The sequence below is a fragment of the Rattus norvegicus genome, chromosome 3 (assembly GCF_021556685.1).
Source record: "Rattus norvegicus strain SHRSP/BbbUtx chromosome 3, alternate assembly SHRSP_T2T, whole genome shotgun sequence".
NCBI classification, from domain to species: Eukaryota; Metazoa; Chordata; class Mammalia; order Rodentia; family Muridae; genus Rattus; species Rattus norvegicus.
This window is the reverse complement of record NC_141536.1, coordinates 103,259,681-103,282,600: the sequence shown is the minus strand read 5'-3', so window position 1 is coordinate 103,282,600 and position 22,920 is coordinate 103,259,681. Positions and strand designations below refer to the sequence as shown.

Below are 22,920 nucleotides of genomic sequence, written 5' to 3'. Positions count from 1 at the left end.
AGCAAAGCTTGGCAGGGACCACAGACATTTAGATATAGAACAAGGAAGGCACATGAGATCAGAAAGAAGGAGGGAGTAGAACCTCTTTCCCTTTCTCCCGGAAGTGGAGTCATTGCCACACGTATGAAGTGCGATATCCCATCAACCCCATGTCTAGGCTTGGTGTATTGCCATATTCTGGGTGTTTGTTTTGGATGTTGGAGGAAGTATTGACAAAGGAAAGTGCAGGCACAGACATAATTTTTGAAGCAGCCAGCTTGGACAGGAACAGTGAAGGGGAACTGAGTTCCCCATTCCAGACGCTGTTGGGCACCTGCATCCTGGAGGCATTGGGGAAGGTTAGACCTCAGAGGGCTGAGCTGCAGCTGCGACTTGCAAGCTCTGCTAGATTCCTTCCCTGCCATTTTTCCCTCCTTCCATTTCCTTGCTCTGTGTCAAACACTAGGGAAATGAGTTTTTCTAATGAAAAGATAGTCTGAGCCAAGGAAATGGCCCTTTCTATTTTTAAAAAGAGGTTCAGTCCAGCCCGTGTGTGTTATTTGGTTGATGGTTTAGTCTCCGAGAGCCCCCAAAAGTCCAGGTTAGTTGACCTTCCTGTGGAGTTCCTAACCCCTCCAGGGGCCTCAATTCTTCCCCCAACTCTTCTATAGGAGTCCCTGAGCTCTAGCCAGTGTTTGTTTTTGGCTGTGGGTCTCTGCATCTGTTTCAGTCAGCTGCTGGGTGGAGCCTCTCAGAGGACAGCCATGCTAGGCTCCTGTCTGCAAGCATAACAGAGTATCATTCATAGTGTCGGGATTGGTGCTCCCTCATGGGATGAGTCTTAAGTTGGGCTGGTTATTGATTGGCCATCTCAGTCTCTGCTCCATCTATGTCCCTACATTTCTTGTAGATAGGATACATTTTGGATCAAAAGTTTTGTGGGTGGGTTGTTGTCCCTATGGCTCCAATGGGGTTCCTGCCTGGTTACAGGAGGTAGCCTGAAATTAGGTTCTGCATTCCCATTGCTGTGTCAGCTAAGGGTACCCCACTGATTCCTAGGGAGCCTCCCTACTCATAGGTCTCTGGCATGACCTTGAGATGTCCCCACCCCACCAGCTGCAGAATGCCATTTATTCTCCTGTCCCTCTGGCCCTCTCTCCTGTCCTTCCCTGCACCTGATCCTGAACCCCCTGTGATGGTTTGTACGTGCTAGACCCAGGGAGTGGCACTATTAGAAGGTGTGGCCCTGTTGGAGTAGGTGTGGCCTTGTTGGAGTAGGCATGGCAGTGTGCTCTGCCTGAAAGTAAGTATCTTGTTAGCAGCCTTCAGACGAAGATGTAGATCTCTCACCTCCTCCTGCGCCATGCCTGCCTGGATGCTGCCATGTTCCCGCCTTGATGATAATGAACTGAACCTCAGAACCTGTAAGCCAGCCCCAATTAATGTTGTCCTTATAAGACTTGCTTTGGTCATGATGTCTGTTCACAGCAGTCAAACCCTAACTAACACACTCTCCTACTTCCCTCCCCTCCCTGTCTGCTCTCCCACTCAGTTCCCTCCCACTATTTGCCTCCTATGACTATTTTATTTCCTTTTCTAATTGAGATTCAAACATCCTTGTTTGGGCCTTCCCTCTTGTTTAGTTAGCTTCTCTGGTTCTGTGGAGTGTAGTGTGGATATCTGGACCCAGCCTGGAGAGCCAGTTTTGAATGGAAAAATTCCTGATCCTATCCTGGAGATTAGGCTGGCATCCTGTTAGTTTTAAATTTCTTTGAAATTGGGTTAGAATAGGTAGAAACAGAGCTGATGGAAGTCATTTTTAGAAACTTAGGGCAGAATGACAGTGTTTTTGTCCAACTGGCTAAGCAGGTGAGGTCTTAAGTGATTGCTGAGGGTCTTTGGGCTTGTAGGCAGCATGTTTCAGTGTGCTAGTTGGACCTCTGGAATGAAGATTTCTATAAGTGTGTATGTGTGTTTTCTGAAGGAGTTTCTGCTGTCTGCAGAAGGGTGTATCTCTTCTTTGGAGAAACCTTAGAGAGTCACATTGGTATTAGGAGTGAGTTTCTGCTGTCTGCAGAAGGGCGTATCACTTCCTTTGGAGAAACCTTAGAGAGTCACATTGGTATTAGGAGCAGCTAAGAATGAAAAGCCTCCTTGTTGTCTTTGAAGCTCTAGACAGTATTGAGGGATAGAACGCTTTTATTTCATTTTATTTTTCTGGTTTCCACAAAGCGGTAAGGGAGGGACTGTGTCAGGAAGAACCCCTACTTTGTTCCAGAGGGAAGGGCACGTGTGCAGTGATCAGGTGACCCAGGCAAGCAAGCCTCCAGGGGTTCTCAGAACACAGCATCTGTCCTGTCCTGTGTGTATCTAGGCAAGAGGGCAGTGCTAAGTAGAAAGGAGAGGAAGCTTGTGAATGGGCAAGTTGGCACACGTGGGAAAGATAATTCTAAAAAAGCCATTGACTTAAATTTTCCAGTAAACTGGTATAAGCAGGTGTAACAGGCCAGCTCTGTTGGTGCTCTGGATCCCTGCTGAAAAGTTCACCTTGAGAAAGAGGCTATACTCTTGGGTAAAGGAGCCTGGAAGTACCCCTTATTTTTCACGGAGAGTACCCCTTATTTTTCACGGAGAGTACCCCTTATTTTTCACGGAGAGGTCAGAACTATTGTATGTTGAAACTCAGAGTATTGCAAATATTAGAACATTACTACACTTCTCAAACTATATTGGTGCCCAAATGTTTGCACATATGTGGGAAATGAAGAGGTTTTTTTTGCCAGAGAAGACAGAAATGGATTTAGACAAAAGTTCTGGAGGTGCTAAATGATTTTTTGCTGAGCTATTGGGGAAAACCTCTTAATCATGTGTTCACACTGTTTTTCTTACCTTTCCATGTTTGTAGTGTGCCAAGAGGGTCTGTAGTATAGAATTTCCAAGATGGTCTCCATTTAGAATACTTATGTTCTTTATAAATCATCTAAATATCAGAGAAATGCCACTGTGCAGATTCTTTGGTGTGAAAGAAGTATGCTTAGGTTGGTTTATTTTGCATGACATAAATCACAAACTTTGTTTAGTAAAGCTTTATTGAGATATAGTTCTTGGAACACAATGTCCATCTACTTAAAACGTTTAGATACTCACAGAACTGTACGATTAGCAACAAAATGTAAGTGTATAATCTTTCATTGCCCCATGAAGAAAGCCATGTCATTTTCTATTTTCTACTCTCAGCTCGGGGCAACCATTGCTATGTATCCTTTCTCCGTAGACTTCCCTACTGTGGACATTTCAGAAGTCATACACTATGATCCACGGTCCTTTGTGACTGTGTTCTTTTCTGAAGTCGCTCCAGATTCAGACTTGGAGGAAACTTTCCTTAAGAGGAAGAAACATAGCAGTACTTCAGGTACCTCAAACTCACACCAAGCCGCAATCTCAGATCAGAGCCACCACATTTCTCAAATTTTCCATCTTTTATAGTACATTAATGAAATTCTTACATTACACAGACTACAGCTCAGCAAAGAAATGGTCAAAGAATTTTTTTTAAAGAAACTAGATCTATTAGAAATGACTTGGGGCCAGATGTAATTAAAGTATTCAGTTTAGAATACCTGAGTGGTATTCTCTTTGTGTTTCCTCTTGTACCTTGCCCAAGCTTCTGTTTCCCCCATCCCTTTAAAATAATATATTCTATTTCATTATCCTTGAAAGACCTCATTTTATCCTGGTCTCTGCTTGGTCCCTGTCTAACCTCTATGAGTATTCTAAATGAAACACACATATCTGATGCATGAAAGCTAACATCCACATAAGAGAAAACATGCAGCATTTATCTTTCTGCATCTGAGTCACCTCATTTAGGACGATTGCTTTTAGTTCTACTTACCTAATCCTTTCACAATTTCATTTTTCTTAATAGCTGAATAATATTTCATTGTGTAAATGTACCACACTTTTCCTCCCCCGTTAATCAGTTGATGGGCAGCCAGGATGCTTCTAATTTCTGACTATAATGAAGAGAACAGCAGTGAGGATGGATGAACGGGCAGGGATTTCTGTGTTAAGATGTAGACTCAAGAGTGGTATGGCTGGATCCTGTATGAGAAATAGTTTCAGCTTGTTGAGGAATCATCACACCGTGGTTTTGTATAGTGGCTGTAAATGATTGCACTCTCACCAGCAATGTGTGAGTGGTCCCCTGTCCCACATCCTCACCAGCATCTGCTGCCCTTTGTTTTGCTGATTTTGGCCATTTTGGCCTAGCTCAAAGTACTCTCAAAGTACTTTTAATTTGCATTTCCCTGGTGGCTAAGGAGTTTAATCTTTTTAAAAGTGTTTTTCAGTCATTTGTATTTTGTGTTTTCAGAATTTTATGTTTAGTTCTTGCTTTAGTTAGGGTTGTCTGTCTATCTATCTATCTATCTATCTATCTATCTATCTATCTATCTACCTACCTACCTACCTACCTACCTACCTACCTACCTATCTATCCATCCATCCATCCATCTTATTTTTTATTCATTTTAACATCTCAATCACAGCCCCTTCTCTACTCTCCTCCCAGTCCTACCCTTACAAATCCCTTCCCACATTGCCCCTTCCCTTTCTCCTCAGAGAAGGGGAGCCCCTCTTGGGTACCACTCCACTCTGAAACATCTGGTCCCAGCAGGACTAGGCACATCCTCTCTCACTGATGCCCAACAAAGCAGTCCAGGTAGGGGGAGGGGATCAAATGGCAGGGAACAGAGATAGAGAAGCAGCCCCCTTCCCCTCCCCCACTTGTTAGGAGATCCACATGAAGATCAAGCTGCACATTTGTTACGAGTGTGTAGGGCTCTAGGTTTAGCTCCTGCATGCTCGCTGGTTGGTAGTCCAGTCTCTGTGAGCCCCCATGGGTCCAGGTTAGTTGGCTCTGTGGGTCTTCTTGTGGGGTCCTTGACCTCTCCAACTTGCTCACTTCCATCCCCCACTCTTCCACTTGATGCTTGGCTGTGGGTTTCCACATCTGGAACGTGCCAGCTCTTATAAGGGGATACTTAACCGGGGCTGGTTAAGAGTTCAGAGTTTTAGGGGCTGGGGATTTAGCTCAGTGGTAGAGCGCTTACCTAGGAAGCGCAAGGCCCTGGGTTCGGTTCCCAGCTCCGAAAAAAAAGAACAAAAAAAAAAAAAAAAGAGTTCAGAGTTTTAGCCCATCGTTGTCATGGCAGGAAGCACAGCAGCGCACAGGCAGACATGGTGCTACGGAGGTGGCTGAGGGTTCTACAACCAGATCTGTAAGCAGCAGAACAAATGTGAGACACTGGACTGGCTTGAGCATCTGAGACCTCAAAGCCTACCCAGTGGTATACTTCCTCTAAGGAGCCACACCTATTCCAAGAAGGCCGTACCTCCTCACAGCGCTACTCCTTATGGGCCTATGGGGGCCATTTTCATTCAAACCGCTACAGTTCTGTACTTCATTCCTTTTTTAAACAAAGATTTATTTAATATATGAGTGCTCTATCTGCATGTATACCTGTGTGCCAGAGAGGGCATTAGATCCCATTACAGATGGTTGTGGGCCACCGAGAAGTTGCTGGGCATTGAACTCAGAATCTCTGGAACTCAGGACCCCTGGAAGAGCAGTCAGTGCTCTTAATGGCGGAGCCGTCTCACCAGCCCCCTGTATTCATTCTTAATTGGCTTTTAAAATTTATGTTCAGTTTTTTGGAGGTTATTATTATTATTATTTATTATTTATTATTATTGCATTTTTGAGATAGGGTTTCTTTGTGTAGCCCTGGCTGTCCTGGAACTCTCTTTGTAGACAAGGCTGGCCTCAATTCACAGAGATCCACCTGCCTCTACCTGCCCCCCCCCCCCCCCCCCCAGTACTAGGATTAAAGGTGTGTGCTACCACTGCCTGGCTTGTGGGGTTATTTTTATATTTTAAGTACCTTCTGTCAGATGTACAATTGGTAAATTTTCCCCCCACTCTGGTCTTTTTGCTTGAATGATGATGTCTTTGTTGTAATCATGCATCTCACCTATCTACGAACACTGCAAACTATAATAATAACACTTCTGCGGGATATGCCCAGTGGTGCATATAACATGGGAGTAACCATCCACCTCTTGCTGTCTACTTTCCTGTTGGATTTTAGGCTTACTCATGGAGATAGAACTCATGCCTGATATTGTTAATAAGGCCAAGAACCCAGGGCTGAATGGGTCATGTGCCCATGGAAAATCTGTGGAAAAGGAGGCAGGTGACTGTCAGAGTCAGAGGTGGTGCAAGACTTAAAAGAAAGAGCATTGTGAAGAGACAATAGATCAGATGCACATATGAACTCTCAGAAGCTGTGACAGCACACACACAAACTGTTCAAGCTCAAGCCCATCAAAACCCCAGCACAACAGAAGGGAAGTAGGCATAAAGTCCTACACAGCTAAGAAACTATTTACAAATAATAAATGCTGGTAGAGGGCAAAAGCATCTGTGGCTGACCCTTTGCTCAGAAGTAGTTGGCCAACACAAATCTAACAAACTCCATAACTTTTTTGTGAGTTTCTTTCATTCACTCATTCATTCATTTTTAAGAAAAAATTTCAAAAGATAAAACAACATGAAGTTGAATGGGTAGGGAGGTAAAGGGAAAAGAATGTGACGAAATATACTGTATGAAAATCTCAAAGACTAAGTGAAAATATTCAATTTAAAGCATCAAATGTACTTCTATGGCCCCAAATTGCCATTTAGTATGATTGGAATCATAGGATATAAAAGGAATATCTCACCTTTGAAATGTTAAGATGGCACCTAGCACAGCCAACGACTTCCATAATTCAACATCCCAATATCTTCTGGAAGTACTAATAATAAATGAGTTGATGATTTCACCTCTTTTTAAAAATTAATTATTTTTTTTATTTTATTTTAAGGTGTGTGTGTGTGTGTGTGAGAGAGAGAGAGAGAGAGAGAGAGAGAGAGAGAGAGAGAGAGAGAGAGAGAGACTGAGAAAGCATGTAAGGTGCAACTCCCCTGTGCAGAAGGGTCAGATGCTAACTTTTTGGAGTTGGTTCTCTCCCTCCACTGTGTGAACTGAAGGATACACACAAGTGTCAAGTTTGATCTGTAAGCACATTTGCCTACTGGACCATCTGACCGAGCTTGATTTCACCTCTTTAAAAAAATTATTTACACTTAAGTATTGCTGGACTTTCCTGGACCTGCCAGCTGCCGAATAATGACCTGGGGACATTATTTATAAAAGCTTAGGAACTGTAGCTGGGCAGACTGTCAGATTGCTCACACAAATTAACCTGACTATTTCTGGCCTATGTCCCACCACATGGCCTGGTGTTCTCTCACACTCTGGCCTCCTCTGTGTCACTTGGTGAATCCTGCTGCTTAATTCTTCTCCCAGAGTACCTATCTCTGACACCCTCCCTTCCAGCTTCAGCTCTTGGCCATAAGATGTTTATTATGCCAATCAAAAGGAGGGAGGAGGAGTGTTTACAGAATACTGAGGCAGGTGATGATCCTTAAGAAAAATAATACCAAAGTCCAGGTGGTACTCAGTGCTCTGTGGTACAGAATTAACAACTGACAGCCTTCACGGAGTGCATAACAATGTTACCCCAATGCTCAAGAAATGGGACAAAGAAGGATTTCTCTCCCTCTCTCCCTCTACAAGTCTTTGTAGAGCTACTGAAAGCTTTGCATTACAAAATAGTTGGTCAAAAAAAATTTCCTCTGGATTATAAAAAAAGGAGACAGGAACCTCTGACAGACATGGTACATGGCCAATCAGACTTGGATTCTCTCTCTGCCTAGCCTTTCCTGCTGCCTACTGGGGGAACATCTTTTCTACTTTTCCTTTCATGCCAGAAGGGTAATGTGTTGACATTGTAAGGAGGTTGTGGGAAGTACACATCACACCATAGCCTGTGGTGTGACTACCCAGTCATCATGTCTATGTGCTGAATAGGGATCTTCCTCTCTACTTTTGTGGGAACAGGTATAGCAGGCTCTAACAGCAAAGCTACTGCTCTCGTGCACTCCTCACTCACTGTCTCTTTGTCTTTGTTGGAGCTTGCTTGAGCTTCTTGATAGCACAGGACAAGAGGTGGATGCTGCAAGCCAGTTGTACCTTGAAGAACTTGGAATGCTGGGCTTGCCAGCATGTGAACCTCTGACTTTCTTCTAATGGGTAGTATATAAAATGTAAATGAAATGTTACCTTGGTAATTCCTTGGTAATGGGGACATTTCCTAAGATTACATTTTAGCAGACTAGATCCTCTTCTTTTATGATGTATGCGGTTATTTTAGAAAAACTCATGTGGCATATGGCCATACCATCTCAAATGCACCCCATTGCCACTGATCTTGGAGTCTGAGTATCATAAAGCCTGGTTAGCATTGGAAGAGAGAACCCCATGTGCCAAAGCTGCAGGCAGCTGATCTGAGGAGAGCTACAGCCAAACAACTGTAAGAAAATGAATTTCTGTCAACAGTGGGAGTGAAGTTGGAAAGTAGATCTTCCCTAGTGGAGCCTTTGATGAGAGGACAGACCAGATGATGCCTTGGCTGTGAGCCCTGAAGGAGCCTCCACTAAGCCTGCCCATGAAAACAGACATAATGAATATGAGGTGATTTGTGAGCCTCAGTTTGTGGCAATCTGTTATGTAGTATTAGAGCACTAATCCAGATATCTGGGATTTAGGTCCATTACGTAATGTGGGCAGCTATCGAGTTCCCTTGTTCAGGCAGATAACCTGTTTATCAATGCAGTCTCCATAAGGATAGACCGTGTAACAGTTCAGGTATGGGGTTGTTAGCTCTTGAGTACTCCGTGTCTCCAGGGCATAGTTTTTAGAATGGAAAAGAGAAGAGGCGAGTTCTACTCTGCTTACTTAATGCTTCTCTAGACATCCTGTTCCAGGAAGCATCCCTAAGTAATCAGAGTTTAAAAAAAAATGGTCACAGAATGACAAGTGCATCTGTGTCCTGGGGACTGGAGCAGTGAGAGGATGTGCCAGAAGTTGAGGCTGTACTCAGACAGAGCTTGTGAAATAGGTCCAATTTGTCTGACCCGCCTTGCAGACAATAGCTTACACTAGATGTTTCCCATGGTGTTTCTTTAGCCAGGTAGTCCCAGCCTGCTGAATACCACTTCTATTTTGGGAATGTGCCTAGGGTCATTCTGTCTTTCTTAGTCATCCCTTTCTATATTTAATGGCCCTTACATTCAGACATTTGAACTTATATCTCTCTTATATCTCTTGTTCTGTGAAGCCCTGTCGTATCTCCTACCTGCCACTGAACAGAGGGGGCCACCTGGTGCATTGTATCTCTCCGCAGCCTTTCGCATGCCTTTCTGTCTTATTCCCCCGCATTCTTGACTGACTTCAGTGGGGAGGAAGAGCTGGACATTGTCCTCAATACACACACACACACACACACACACACACACACACACACACACACGTGGAGACCTCTTTGCTTCCTCTGCGGTCTGACTTTAATTTCAAATGTTGTGATTATGAGTCGGCGGGCACTAAGATTCGTGTGTCAACTAACTCACCAGGCTTATCTCAGAAGACTTGAAAGTTTCCTAGTTAAGGGAAGAAAACAATTTGGGACTGATGAGAAATGGGTGTCTGGTATCTTGTCCTGGAAGACGGAGACACCACTGACATTTCTTTTTTTTTTTTTTGGAGCTGGGGACCGAACCCAGGACCTCGAGATTGCTAGGCAAGCGCTCTACCGCTGAGCTAAATCCCCAACTCCTACCACTGACATTTCTATCAGCCATGGCAAAAGAGACTGGAGTCAGCTATGTTTCTTCCTACATTCACACCAGTGACACAGTCCAGTGACAGGGAGCAGATGAGGTAGATGGGTAGGGTATTGTATTAGGTTTGCATGCCATCCAAAGATTTTACAAAAAAAGACACGAGCAAAGAGCAGCTGGGCATTGTGAAGGCCAGGGAAAGTCTTCCTACAAGGGGGCTCCACTGATTCTCTCTGCATCTATTCTGCACATTATTTAAAAGAAACATGATAGCACTCATAGAGCAAACAGAACTGCAAGGAGATTTACAGGTTAAAAAGGGCCTCCGTTTCCTGTTGTTAATTGTTATGTAATGGTTAGCGAGGGATTTCTACCTCTGCGAAGCTGGAACATGGTGTTGTAAAGATGTCCGGCTTGTTTACTGCATTGGTCTCTGCTCTATTGGTAGAAACCCTGGAGTCCTCACACACTGCTCTGTAGCTATGCCTCTTGACTACTGGTAGGAATTGTCTGGATGACAGGTGTTTGTTTGCTCAGTGACTGGACTTTGCAGTGTCCTGGTCCTTGGTCTTGAGTTGACAGTGTCACTTGGCTGGCCCTTGTTTCTGCATTTGTAATGTCAAATACTCCCCATATGCTTTTTGTATCAGTTAGCTTTCTCGTTCATCCCTGTGACCGTTTACCTGCCTCATGAGAAGCGACTTAAGGGAGGAAGGGTTTATTCTGGCTTGTGGTTTTCGGGGCTACAGTCTCTCATGGCAGGAGAGGCTTGGTAGCGTGGAGATGTGTGGTAGCCGGAGGAGACTTACACTTCTAGAGACCAGAATGTAAAGAAGGGATGTCAATGCTCTGCTTTCTGCTTTTCTTTTCATTCAGCTGTGGACCCAGGCTATGCAACACGGCTGCCCGCACTCAGGGTAGGGCTTCTTTCCATCAGTTAATCCTCTCTGCAAACACCCTTACCCTCCAGTCACAAGCACCCTCACCTCACACCTCCAAGCACCCTCACGTCATACCCACAAACGCTCTCACCTCACACCTACCAGAACCATCACCTGACACCCACAAACACACTCACACCTACAAATATCCTCACACCCCACAAAACATCTTTACCTTACACCCACGAACACCCTCACCTTACACCCACAAACACCCTCACTTCACACCCACAAACGCCCTCACACTCACAAATAACATTCACATCTATAAACCTTACACTCACACCCACAAGTGAGCTAAGGGTAATTAATGCTCCACTTTTTTTTTAAAGGTGTGTGTGTGTGTGTGTGTGTGTGTGTGTGTGTGTGTGTGTGCGCGCTCGCGCGCACCATGGGTCTTCTAGTACCTTTGGAGGCCAGAAGAGGGTGTCAGATAATCTGGAACTGTGGTTATAGCTGCTATGTAGGTTCTGGGAACCAAACTCATCCTCGGTGAGAGTAGAAAGCAGTCCCACCTAACTTCCCTACATAGTGTCTTAATAAAAAACTATAGCACCCACAGAAACTTAGCTAGTTTTACATTTACTGATATGAATTATAGGATGTTCTGTAAAACAAGGTTTTAAAGAAATACTGTAAAATGCAGATACTATTAAGGGGATAAAACTGAGATACAATTGATTCTGAACATTTTGCTGGTTTCTTCCCTCCTAAATATAGCTCGTACCAGACAATTTTTCATAGCATTAGGCCTGTCTCTTCCAGTTCATTCTGTGCTATTACTTGTTGTTCATGTGCTAAATACCACATTAACACCTCTGGTATTTTCACAAGGAACTCCAGTAACTTAGCTCATTTTCAACCCCCTTTCACCTGGAGAGCACGCATGGGCATTAGACCCTTTCAGCTGTGTTTGTCTTCGGAATTCTCCTTGTAAGTGTCTTGGTTTAAGTGTCTCTTAAATGAGACAGATGTAAGGAAGTATGTGTGCCAGTTGTTCTGGGTTGACTCAGCATTTTTCATTCTTGCATTCATCTGACAATCCTGCCACTTTGTTTTGTGTTCACCGCTGGCCGGTTACCAAGAATACAAAGATGAATAAAACATTAGTCCTGGACGGGAAGAACTCCCAAAGATGGGAAGAGTCATCCAAGTACATAATTATACCATGATACAAGTGCTCCATTGGGGATAGCACTGAATCATCTTTGGAGGAGTCAGAGAAGGTGGCATTTTGGTTAGATCAGGATTTATTGATGTTGTAGGAATGAGAGGATGACGTCACAGAGGTGATTTGTAGGTTGATGAATAACACATAGGTGCGTAAGCGTATGGCGAGTTTGCAGAGTGATGAGGAGTTGGGTATGACCGGAGGGAGTGTGTGTGTGTGTGTGTGTGTGTGTGTGTGTGTGTGTGTGTGTAAAGGGAGGGAAAGATGCTATAATTTTGACTTTACTCTGTAGTAATAGGGAGTAAGCACAAATGCCCTAAGACAAAAGATGACTTAAGTGATAATAATACAAGTAAAATGGTCCATGAATGAGACTGTAGATAGGAAAGATTGGTTAGAGGAATGCTGTATACAAGTCAGCTACTGCTGCCTGCAGGAGACATCACCATGCAGTCTTTCGATAGTATTGGCCGGGAATCAACTCCTTCAATGGGACTCACAATTGATTAAGCTAAGTCAAAGGGAGGGGCGTGCAGAGGAAGGGCTTCAGCTGAGCAACACTGTAGAGGTTACTTTGTGAAGGTTTTGTGACTGATGGGCTAGGGGATGGCTCCAGTATCCTTTCCTTAGCAGACACACTCGTTAGTGGGTTACTAACAAATACAGGCAATAGGATAATTGCAGAATTTTTAGCTAGGAAGGAGAAAGGGAAGCCCAGAGCATCTGACACCTTTGTCACCTCTTCTTGTTCTGCTTCTCGGGTTCTTGCCATGGCTGGAGCAGATCATCCATTTATAGGACACCTGTTCACTTCATGCTGACTCTGACTGTCCTGGTCTTCACTTTCTGCCTTTGGGTGTGCTAGGTTCAAGAATTATCAGTGCAGCCATCCATCAATGGAGAATGGAGATGAAGGCTAGATGCGCCTGTTTCCATACTCTGGGTGGTCCAATGGATTCTGATCCTTCAGCCGTTCTGGCAGAACCAGGTACCCCACAGCACCTCTTCATTGCCATTCTGTTCTTCCTTCTTGCCTGCCTCTTTCTCATCTGTACTCTGTTTCTCTGAGATAATCTCTCATGCAGACTAACTGTGTGTTACTTCATGTTTCTGTCTATACATTTTAGGAATACCAAGCTAAGACAGGTGAAGACACAAAGGCTGGTTTGACTTGGGATGTGGGGAGTCTGGTTCCTATGCTCTCTGCTTTACATTTTTAAAAACTTGGTTGAAGGGTATCAGTAGAAGCCCTTTTCCTTATGCCTAAATATTTGAAAGTCACTAGTCAAGCTACTACATAGTTAAATAAAATGCCGTAGTCTCCCATGTACCTGAATATATTCAAATGTATATTCTTGGCTTTCCCTGAGTTTCATGCCAGAATTACATGAAAATACTTGGGCCTATACACCCCTCCCTGTCTACCTCTATTCCCAACATATGCTTTGGATTGTAACCTATAGGAAGATCTACAGTCCAACACAGCTACTTTCATACCTTGGGGTATATGAAAAGTGGTTCAGCTTTCTCTCAGAGGAATCACCTAGACAGGAAAACTGGAAGGCTCCAGTTGGCACTAGGTGAGGCTTGGGCAGACCCTTTAGAACATAGACTCCAGTCCCTTTGACAGATCTTAATGTTATGAATCCATAGGACATCCTGACAGTTCTACAGTACATTCCATAGACATATTAGTCTTAGGAAATTAGAACTTGATATAAACATTTGGAACCCGTGCCCTATCGATTATCCGTCAACAGCGGGAGTAAGTGGATTCAGTTAGGGAAGTGGGTGGGGGGGGTGAGGAGAAGTCTAAGAAAAGCGCCTTGGGGGTATCTAGGGGGGCAGAGCCTGGAAAGAGGCTTTGGAAGTGACTCAGTGTTTCATCTTGACATTTCAAAGCGTATTTATCCTTCTAAATTAAAAGGGAAACAAACAGATTCCTAAAGCAGTGAGGTAGGGTGATCCTGGTCTTCCTTGGTACTCACTGAATAGCTTGTGTGTGGGGACCCTTCCCATATCCCAAGTCACATCCTGCTCACTAAGCTGAGTGAGAGTAAGTACTTATTTTTGAGACTATTGTGTTCCATATTAAACAGTATAATCTAGAGCTGTGATCTGAATGTGTCCCCTTGAATCCATGTATTGAAACTTAATTACTATGTGATAGTATTAGGAAGTGGGGATTTGGAGATTAAGTCATGAGGATGGAGTTCTAATGAGTAGGATTAGTGACCTCATAAATGGGCTGGAGTGACCTAGCTGGGCTCCCTCTGCCCTTCTACTCCTTCTGCTGTGTGAAGAGCCAATATTTGTCCCTCTGGTAAACAGAGCAACAGTCATTGTGGAGGCCGAGACCAAATCCCAACCAGACACTGAACCTGCAGGTATCTTAATCTTTTCTATCCAGAGTGGTGAGAAATCAGTTCTGCTAAGTGACCCAGTATCAAGGGCAAAGGCACTTGGAGGAGATACAATGTCTTTTGAAGCATGAGCATGAAACGAGGAAAAAAGTTTGAGAAATTTTGAGAAGAATTTTCTCATACTATAAACTCTATCTATCTATCTATCTATCTATCTATCTATCTATCTATCTATCTATCTATCTTCTATCAATCTATCATCTACCTGGCACTATGTATGTATGTATGTATGTATGTATGTATGTATGTATGTATGTATGTATCTTCTATCAATCTATCATCTACCTATGTATGTATGTATGTATGTATGTATGTATCTTCTATCAATCTATCATCTACCTATGTATGTATGTATGTATGTATGTATCTGTCTGTCTGTCTGTCTGTCTGTCTGTCTGTCTGTCTGTCTATATCTGTCCATCTACTTTCAGGCACTGTGACAAACACCCAAGTGAAGTATTGAAGTATTTTAAAGGGAGAAAAGACTTCTCTTGGCTCATGGTTTCTGAAATTTCAGGCCACACCAATAGCTGGCTCCATCATTTGTAGGCCTGTGGTGAAGCAGCTCACTATGCGTGGACAGGTGCAGCAGAAAAACGCTGTTATCTTCATGGGCCAAGGGGCAGAAAGACAGGAAGGGACCCAGAGCAAGAACTACCCTTCAAAGACACCCAGTTACTTTTTCCAACTAAGCCCTGCAGTCTAAGTGTCTATTCAACTATATATCCACCAATAACTTGGTCCATTCACGAAATTAGAACCTTTACGACCCAAGCACTTTGATGGTGTCTCTAGCTGGAGACTAAGCCTTTAACACAAGCCTTTTTTGGTGGACATTCATATTAAAATCATAACATTTGTGATGGCTAATATGTATTATTAACTTGATGATACCTAGAATCACCCAGAACAAGCTTCCAGCACACCCGTGAGTTTGCCTCTGCTCAAGCCTTTGAGGGATTATCTAGATTAGGTTCAGTGAGGTGAACTGTGGGCAGCACCATTCTATGGGCTGGAGCTCAGACAGAATTAAAGAAAAGCAAGAAAGCTAGGCTTCCTGATTGTGGATGGGGTGAGATCAACGTTTTGGCTGTCATGATTACCTTGCTAGAATAGATAAATACTGTATCTTCAAACTACAAGCCAGAATGAACCTTCTCTCCTTTAGATTGGTTTTGTGAGAATATTTTATTAAAGGAGCAGATAAAGCACCTAATGTAGCATTCTACTCCTGGGTCCCCAAGGCCTCATGTCAATCTCCTAATGCAAATTACAGTTAGTCTAGCCCTAAGACTCTTCATGGCCTTAACAGTTTCAGCTCGAAAGATCAAGTGCGAAATCCATGACGCTCAAGGCAAAGGTTGTATTCAATATCTCCTCTGAGAGGCTTTGGTCTAAGCTCCTGTGAAAACAGAAGTTACTCATATTCAACCTAGAATAGCACATTCTAAAAGACATTAGTGGGGCATAGAAAAGAGGCATGGGACTAAACTTGGAACCAAATCCAGCAAAGTAAATGTTAATCCTGGCACTTCATGCCAAACTAGAATCACATGGGGGCGTCAGTTCTTTCAGGAACTCAAGTAGTAGCTGGGACTACTCTGAACATGGTTGCCTCTGGTATTGGGATGGCTGAGAAATGAGTTCTGGGAAAACAGGATATCCTAGTGCTGACTTCTTAAAGAAGAGTCTTTCGAATGGTTATATCTTTGATCCTGTGATGAGTAAGGTTTAGTCAATTGCTGAAATGTCCTAAGAGTGTTTTTCCTATTGCCTTATGAAAAGTGGGTGACTTATTTTTAGTACAATTAATCTCATTGGGAACTATGTTTTATTTGTTCTTGGTTTGCATCTTGCTCTTGCTATATGTTTTCAAAAATCCTTCTGCTCTTGGTCCCATGTTTTGCCATTAATCTGGACAAAGGCGGTCAGCATCACCATGCCACATCCTGGACAACAACATAGCTTGAAATCTTCATAATCTTAATAGTTCATAATCTTTTAATTTGGCTTCCTGCAAAATAGCAAGACTTGAAGTGATGTAAATAAAATTTGCTACCAGTTTAATAAAATGGCCTCTAGTCCAAGTCCCAATGTCCCTCATTTCATTTCAAACCTGACCAGACATAATCACAACAGTTTCATTTCTTGGCACCATTTTCTTGTGTCAGTCAGATTCTTTTCACTGTGACAGATACCAAAGAGAAAAAGTTTAAAGTGGGAATGACTTATCTTGCTGTGTGGCTTCAGTTCTTAGCTGAGTCTATTCTTTCTGGACTTATAGTGAGGTGAACATCATAGCAGAAGGGTGTGGCAGAGCAGGCTGAAGTAGATGGTACAAGAATAGGGAGGGGAAAGGCTGCTAACCTTATGACAGCCAAGGGATAAGGAGAGACAAGCTATGATTTTCAAAAGCACGCTCTCAGATACGTACCCTTCCAAAGAGCTCCCTATTTTTAATAGTGCATCCTGACTGAATAGGCGTGAGTGTTTATAACCCCACTTCCTCTTAACAGTGCCGTCAGCTGGAGATCAAGCCTTCAACACGTGAGACTTTTGGGTGAACATCTCTTGAACAAATCATAAAAACTGATCATTTCTAGGTGTGTCTGTTTCTTTAACTGTCTTGTGTATTTAAATGTTCTGCACTGACACCATAGGAATGGCTGATCAAAAAGCTTTCCTTTGGAAAGATTTCAAATGGGCACTACCTGCTCTAGAAGGGTTTGAAGGATCCTTTTGCTAGACTCATTCACTTTCCAATGAAGAAAAACAACCTAAAAGAGAGCTGCTCTCAGATTTACAGCTATCATGGCGACAGCGAGCTGAAGACCTTCTACTATAGCCTTTTTATGTGTGCTGCCATTGGATGTGGCTGGTGTAATAAAGGCCACAGAGAGGTAAGGAAGTGGGTACCTTTACATCAGCATTATCTGGAGCATCCTGCACAGGCTCACTCTTGGAGTTCTTGCTTTTCATTTGGCAGTACTCTTTTGGGAGATTGTAAAACCTTTGGGACATGGAACCTTTTTGGTGCATGTAGACACCTAGGGAAGGGCCTATAAGGTTTTGTTGGTCTCCAGTTATGGTCTGCATCCCTGTTCCTTATTAGCTGCCATGTCAAGTAGCAGCCACAGTTCCTGCTGACATGCACAAGGGCTGCTTGGTCATTCCTTCCCAACCATATCCCTCTGAAACCGTGAACCCAAGTCAACTCTTGTTGAGTTACTACTATTGATACAGCAATGATAAGCAAAGTGACTAATACATTAGAGCCAGGTATGGGTTTATACATGCACAGCTAGAAAGGCACGTGACTCATTTCAGTCAACCAGGAAAGGATTCCTTGCAAAGGGGCCATCTCAACTGGATGTGAAGGATGCAGAGCCAACAAGACTATTTTCCAGGCATCAGTACAATGAAAAAGAAACTGATTTCGTAGAGATTCATTTCAATGTGTCCTGACTGTAGGAGGGAGAGGGTTGTGGGTAGATAGAGTCAGCAGAAAGTCAGTGTGGTGATGTTGTTCCCACCAAAATGAACCTTTCTTCTTAGGGTGTTTAGGTTTTATTTGGGGAGCAAGAGGAAGGTACTATGGGGCTGAGAAAGAGGATGGGTTGCCAGGAATGATTATTATGGCTGCAAACTGGAGAATAATTTCAGAGAGCAGCATGTCTGGAGACTGGGAGAAGACGTTAGTGGTTGTGATGTTAAAATTGAATTGATGGTGGCTCAGACTGGGATTAATGAGAATAGAATCCAAGAACTCTTTAGGACAAGAAGATAATAGAATTTAAGGGTGATTCATTCAGCAGTAGTAGATACAGTCTCCTGCAACATGTGCTCTAACAGTGATCAGAAATGACCAAGAGCAGACAGACGGGATGTGCCCACCAAGTCTTAGCTGTTGGGACACCTTGAGCCTGTTAATGAAATGCAGTGGTGACAGTAGTGGGTAGAAGTGGATTTAGCTCCACATCATCTGGTCCTGAGGGGAGGCGTGCTCGGCATAGGGGCTGGAAGGCAGGAAAAGAAGCAGTTCCTAGGGGTTATAAACATGCCAAACTCTTACCCATCCCAGATGGTGATGGGGGTGGGGAGGGACGCCTATGAGATTTTATAAGAGAGTGAAGGTAAGTCACTAATTTACCAAAAACATCCTTTGATAGCAAATCCACCTGAACAAACCAAACCAAACAATAGGTCCATCCTCTTCATTGGTGTAAATTATTTACAAATGCACACTAATGCCTTATACAGTTCTGGAATGTGTCTCTTCAGAGAGAGTTAATAATGTGTTCCATTTTATAGATTACACTCCATGAAATTGTGAACTGTCTGTCGGCAGGCAAGCATGATGTGTATACTCCAGTGTTGTAATGCAGATCTCGTATACATAATAACAAGCTCTGGGGGTCACTTAATTGACACTGGGGTTTAAGAGCTAAAGTCTAACACAGAGAGCTGAACAGCTTTGCATTTGCCTCGGTCTTCTTCCCGTTCTGTCCTGGATCATCACTCCTCCCACTGGTCCTTTTATATACCCAAGCCAGTCTGACTCATCAGCCCCTCTTTCCTCCCTGCCTCCTACGGAAGCTGCTAAAATTAGGTTCTGTTGAATTATGACAAGATTTCTCTAGAGTCACAAGCTCCAGGCTTGGTTCCATTGAGCACAGCTCAGAGCTAAGTCTTCATTCTGGAAGGGCTTTTGAACTTCCGTTTTGTGCATTGAGGAAGCCTCTTGTGGTTCATTCTGTGATTAAAAACCATTTTTTTTAGAGATGCATTTACTTTTATTTTATGCATATGGATGCTTTGCTTCCAGGCATGTTTATGCACCACATGTATGCCTTGTGTCCACAGAGGCCAGAAGGCAGCTCCAGACTTCCTGGAACTGGAGTTACAGATGGCTGTGACTCACCATGTGGGTGCTGGGAACTGAACCTGGGTCTCCAGGAAGAGCAGCCACTGCTCTTAACCCCTGAGCCATCTCTCCAGCTTGGCTCTGTGATCTTGTGGAGGAAGGCTTTCTAGGACAGAGGCCTCACTGTTCTATTCCAGGTGAACTACAGATCCTTTCCAGGCAGTGTAAGCAGCTTCCTGGAGCTGGTTCCCATCCGAGTTATGCTTCCTTGTGTATTGACACTCTTAATTAAGAGCCTCTTTCTCTCTCTCTCTTTCCCTCTCCCTCTCTTCCTCTCTCTCTCCCTCCCTCTCCCCTCCCTCTGTCTCTCTCTCCCCCCTCCTTTCATCCCTCTCTCTGTGGTATTCATGTGTTAATGTCCGTGTGTGTGCACATGTGTGGTCAGAGGTTGGATTGGTGTCTGTGTCTTTCTCAAATCTTCTCCACATTATTATTATCACATTGTTGTCATTGTTGTTGTTATTTAGTCACCCACTTGGCCAAAAGAACCCTGGTTTGGCTTGATTTACTGGCCAGCAAATCCCAAGGATCCTCTTGTCTCTGCCTCTTTCACACTACTATTATAGCTCCACACTCTACCTGCCTTTTCTACTTGGGTGCTAGTGTGCCAGTTATGTTGCTTCCACAGCCCTGTCTCCTAGATTATCCTTTAATATCTCCTAGATATCTCCTTTAACATCTATCTATCTATCTATCTATCTATCTATCTATCTATCTATCTATCTACCTACCTACCTATCATCTATCTATCTATCTATCTATCTATCTATCTATCTATCTATCTATCTATCTATCCCTCCCCTCCCTCTCTCTCCTCCCCTGTGTGTATGAGATGCCAGAGCACGTGCATCGAGGAGGTCAGAGGACAGTTTTCAGCAGTTTTCTCTTTCTGCCACATGGCTTCCTTGCGCCTAGCAGCAAATGTCTCCATCCACTGAGTCACTTCACTGCCCCACCCTCCTTGATTCTTAATACTCAACTCTTCCAATCTGAAGGATGTTTTCCAAGTAGCTTCAATGACCTTGACTGTGTTTCTTTTTCTTCAGAAAATGACTCCACAAACAGAACTTGTGTTATCCTTTTTTTCAAAGTACTTATATTTAAGATATTTCATGGAGAAATTAATCTGTGAATGAACCGAGTCTGTACAGGTAGACCTATTTTCTTAAATTACTGATTGTAACACCATCATTAACCCAGGTCCCTGGACAGGCATAACTCAGAGGGTAGCTTCCAACAGATGAGCCTTACACAGGCTGAATTAAGTCGGCAGCTAGTGACTTGCTTCTGAGCTCTTGAAATCACTTGACTAGCCTGCTGCTAGAAGCCTAATAATTTGAGCTGCTTCTGATAAATGCATAAGCAAAAATTATATTAAATACACACAACTCATTATCACCACAAAACTCAAATATGTGTTTGTAAGGGTTCTGTTCCCAGTTTGCCAATGGAGAAAGTAAGGAACAATACTGAGTTGGTCAGAGTACCAGGTAAGGAGTGGATCTGGAAGAAGTCAACCATCTTTTTATCAAAAAACATTTTTAGCTTATGTATATGAGTTTTTTGTTTAAATGTATTTGTGTATACCACATACACAGAGGCCTGAAGAGGGTGTCAGATTCCTTGGGACTGCAGTTTGGATGGTTGTTAGTTACTAAGTGGGGCTTGGAAATCAACGCAGCTCCCCCGGAAGAGCAGACAGGGCTCTTAACTGCTGAGCCATCTCTCCAGCCCTAAGTCAAGCATCTTAATTCATGACTTAGTAATGTCCTTCCCAAACACTCTTCATTTAAAGTTTCTTCAAAAGAAAAATGTTTACTGAAGATCTAGTATCTGCGAGACATTATGACATCTATTAAGGATAAAATATGGCTCCTATTTGCTTGGAATGTATAGATGTGGAACTCCTGACAGCCATGGCATGCCCAGAAAGAAAGAACACAAGGCAGGCTATATCAAAGGCTATACCTGCATGCTGTGGAGTTAGGTTAAGATGGTTAGAGAGGATTGTGCAGGATGGCAGGACATGTCAAAAGCTAGGATGTGTCCTCAAATCATCTTAGTGGGATGGATGTATCTTCTGGTGGGTACAAGTTCAGGCTCATAGGAGGTTACCTAAGACATGATTATTTTGCTGAAGGAATATTTGGGAGAAACTTCATTTCCAGAGGTTAACAAGCCTGGCTATATGGTCTCTAATAATAAACAGAACAGGAACCTTCTTGTGAAAGTTACCAGCATGCTCGTGAAGATTTTAACTAGGTAAGCATGCACGTACACTTTTCCAAATGCATTTATGGAGTGTTAATCGTATGCCCAACATTACTGTAGGCTCTAAAGATTCAGGATCAAATGAAGTGCCGTCCTTAGAGTCACCAAGTAGGCAGTTTAGTGCAGATGGACAATTTAGTGAGCCCTGCAAAACAGTATGGCAATTCTGTCATGAGGCATAGATGAGTCTGAGGACACAGATAAGAAGGGATTCTAACCTGGAGACTAGGAAGAGCTCTAAGGATGAACTTACAATTGAGCTAAGTCTTTGAAAAATATATTTTATTTTTTCTGATAGAAAAACGACACATATATTTTAAACATTAGATTGTTGCTAAGGCAATGGAATAGTTTTATTTCTCCACAGCCTTCTGTTAAGTACAATTAGAAGCTACACGCACACACACAGACGCAGACACACACAGACACAGACACACACACACACACACACAGATACAGAGACAGAGAGACAGAGGAGAGAGTGCAACACAACTCCAGGATGATATATTTTGAAGAAACTTAGCAAGATACTGAAGGATAGAACTAGTCAGCTTGCCCCAGCTGGAAATGGGTATTCTAACAAGGTAAAAAGCATTTAATCAACACTACTTAACTTTGGCCAAACACTATAGAGGGTCAAAGAACTCTCTCTTCCCTGCCTACATCCCAAAGGACACGGAGTAAGCTTCTGTCTAGTTTTGCCAATTCGAATGAGGCTCCCTTTTGCATACCTGGATATGAATCTGAAGGCATGAAAGCTTATATTCACACAAAAACTTTTACATAGTGTTTTGTTGTAACTTTATTCCCACAGAATATCCCAGAGATTATGTCTATGGAATATTATTTGGCAACAAAAGAATGAACTCTTGATGTAACAACTTAGAAGACCCTGCAAAGGCACCCACTAAATAAAAAAGAAAAACTCACTCAAATGTTACAAACCTGTATTATTTATATAACATTTTTAAAAGGTAATTTAAATATTATTTGTTATTGTATATGTGTGTATATTATATGTGTGTGCGTGTAACCAGGTACCAAGTTGGTCAGAGGGGTTTAGGGGTCCCTGGAGCTCAAGTTAGAGGCAATTGGGGGCTGATATAGGTGCTGAACCTGGGTTCTCTGTCAGCACACTGCTGGCTCGTAACTCAGTGAGCCATCTCACCAGCTTATATAACATTCTTTAAAACAATTACTTTGTGTGTAAGAATGTATGCGCGTGTACCATGTACAGTGCCTGCAGAGAGCAGAAGAGAGCACTGGATCCCTTGGGGTGGTGGCTGTAGACAGCTGTAAGCTCCTCTGTGGGTGCCGTGAATTGCATCGAGGTTCCTGAGAAGAGCATCCGTGCTCTTCACTGCTGAGCTATGGCTCCAGTCCCTGTAGCATTTCTTGAAATGTAAAGAAGACTAGTGGTTTCT

The 22,920-nt window shown here is 43.1% G+C and overlaps 1 non-coding gene across 1 annotated transcript; it reads right to left on the bottom strand.

Moving 5' to 3' along the window:
• Nucleotides 1–7,852: 7,852 nt before the first annotated feature.
• Nucleotides 7,853–7,962, bottom strand: LOC120102099 (small nucleolar RNA U13). The gene has a single exon (XR_015685176.1). It is a non-coding gene; the product is annotated as a small nucleolar RNA U13 (small nucleolar RNA).
• Nucleotides 7,963–22,920: the final 14,958 nt, after the last annotated feature.